General features: G+C 34.7%; 1 protein-coding gene across 3 annotated transcripts in view; it reads right to left on the bottom strand.

Annotated features, from left to right (window-relative positions):
• FSTL5 (follistatin-like 5) overlaps positions 1-2,337 on the bottom strand; it is a 1,065,399-nt gene that overhangs the window by 184,605 nt on the left and 878,457 nt on the right. The window lies entirely within an intron of this gene.

Here is a 2,337-nt window from a genome sequence, read left to right as displayed (position 1 = left end):
TTGGAACCAATGCCACAGCACATAACACCACCTCCATAATAATAAAGATGATAGAGCGTAAACATTTTTTGTGTGCTTGTTTTAGTGTTTTTAAGAACATTTATTTAAACATGCTTGCATGAATGAGTTTCTGAAGCACCTTTGATGGTTTTATAATTGCTCAAGTGTATACTTGGAACAAATATGAGAAGGGCCATTTCTATTCTCATGGAACGACTGCAGATCTGGAAGTGAAGAGAACCATGAAAACATATCATTACAACCCTATGATGAATTCCATAAATAATTAGATATTAGGTTCAATGACTATAGATACAACAGAATGATCTCTGAAGATGCCGAGTTTGGGCAGTTTGAGAAAGCTTATTAGGGTGGTTATGCTAAATATAGATCATGTTACTCCATTATATTAGAGCAGTGGCCCTTGGTCATTACATCCAGTGCATCAGATCTGATCTTGATACAGTCCTAAATTCAGATTAAATATATTCAGGGTCATATTTTGGCACTCGTGGCGTTGTTTTAATTTTCTTCATTTTCAGTTTGAACTTGTATATGAACAATTGATCTATTCTATAGTCTGGCCTTGTTTGGCTGATACTGAATTGCTCCATCAGCTCTTCCCACAGATGCAGTCAATTTTATTATTTTGCAAACCCCCTGGGGAGGTACATGTGTATGGTCACTGTTTATGTTATTGAAAAAAGGTAATTTCAGTGAATTGGTCATTGGTCAAGCAAAATTTTATCATGGATTCTACAGCATCATTTCAATCACCAAAGCCATATTTTCCTATTACTGATCTTTCCTCTTTGTTTTCAATTTTCATATATCAGTCATAGAATTCTTTATTAAACAAAAATATTAAATTATGAAGCTACTGTTTCTTGACACATCCTCTGTCTAGGTCTATTGCACTTCTGAAGATGGTGTTTCATCTCTCTAACCCTTCCTCCACAAAGTCGGTGGTTCAGACTCACCAGCTGCTCCTTGGAAACCCTATACAGGGTTCCTATGAGTCAGAACCAACTCAATGGCACTTAAAAACAACAACAACAAGCCTTCCTCCAAGTGTTTTGTGCTCATTGATTTATACTTCAAAATAGTATTTTTGGAGTCCTCAAGTGAATTACTCATGTTTCTTGACAATGTTCTTTGAGTTTTAGGAACAAAAGATGTCTGAAGAGACAAGATCAGGGCCTTCTGCTGGATGGGGTAAAAATCCCCAACTAAATTATCATAGGACAGTACTTTCTATCCTTAAAGGATGAGCAGGCACATGGTCATAGTGGAAAAGAATTCCTTGGTGCAAATTTCCTGGCCTTTTACTTAGCAACAGTTTTCAATTTTCATAAAACTTCTTTGTTATAAACCATTGTGGTTGTTCTGTGTCCTTCAAGAAAATCTATCAAGATTATTCCTTGGGGTCCCCCTAGAAACTGTCCCCTTAGCCTTCTGAGCTGACATCCCTGCTTTGAATTTAACTAGCCTAGGAGATGTTCTATGAAGCCACTGTCTTGATTAGAACTTGTTCTCTGCATTGTATCATTAATCCAAGGCATGTTTCAGTTACTACTAATTCCATAAAATTGCCTTCATTAACTTCAGCCTTCCTTAAAAGATTGATGGAAAAACTAACTCTGAACTAGCTGATCATTGCAAAATTATTTTGGCACTCACCCATTGAACTGAAAGATCATTGAAGCAATATATACTTACAATTGAAAATCTTGAACTGTATGAGATTCCAACATCAATAGCTACAGCATTAACAAATTATTCTATAGTTTTCTTCCACCAGTTTTTGGACTTCAGCCATATTTTCTTCATTTATCAAAGTTGGTAGTCTTTCCTTCCTTGGTTCATTTTTTAAGTGTTCCTGATCATCCATAAAATGCTGACCCATGTAAAAACTATTGTTCTATGTGGTGCAACATTGCAATAAAATTATTGCAAAGGTTTAGTAATTTGGGGAAATGACCACTTAAGTTTTGTTAAAGATGTGATATTAGTACTGACCTCAGAATTTTTTTTTTCTATGACAACAAAAGTATCATTTTAATAAAGCAACCCAATGAGACTAGGACCTGTCTATTACTGAGAGAAATTGTCTGAAGCCATGCACTAATCACAGAGCCATGCCTAAATACATTTTCCTTTAACAACAACACATATTTATATGGATTGGAACCACAGAACCATTCGTTTTGCTTTTAATTTCCTTGATTATTAGGGAGATTGAATATATTTGCAAATAATTAAAGAATACATTGTTCTATTTAAGTCATTACCTAGTTATTTCTATTGTGTTGTTGCTATATAATACTTTTAATTTTA

This window comes from Chrysochloris asiatica, unplaced genomic scaffold (genome assembly GCF_000296735.1).
Source record: "Chrysochloris asiatica unplaced genomic scaffold, ChrAsi1.0 scaffold00202, whole genome shotgun sequence".
Lineage (NCBI taxonomy): Eukaryota > Metazoa > Chordata > Mammalia > Afrosoricida > Chrysochloridae > Chrysochloris > Chrysochloris asiatica.
Note: the sequence above shows the minus strand (reverse complement) of the source record. Positions and strands in the feature narration are given on the sequence as shown.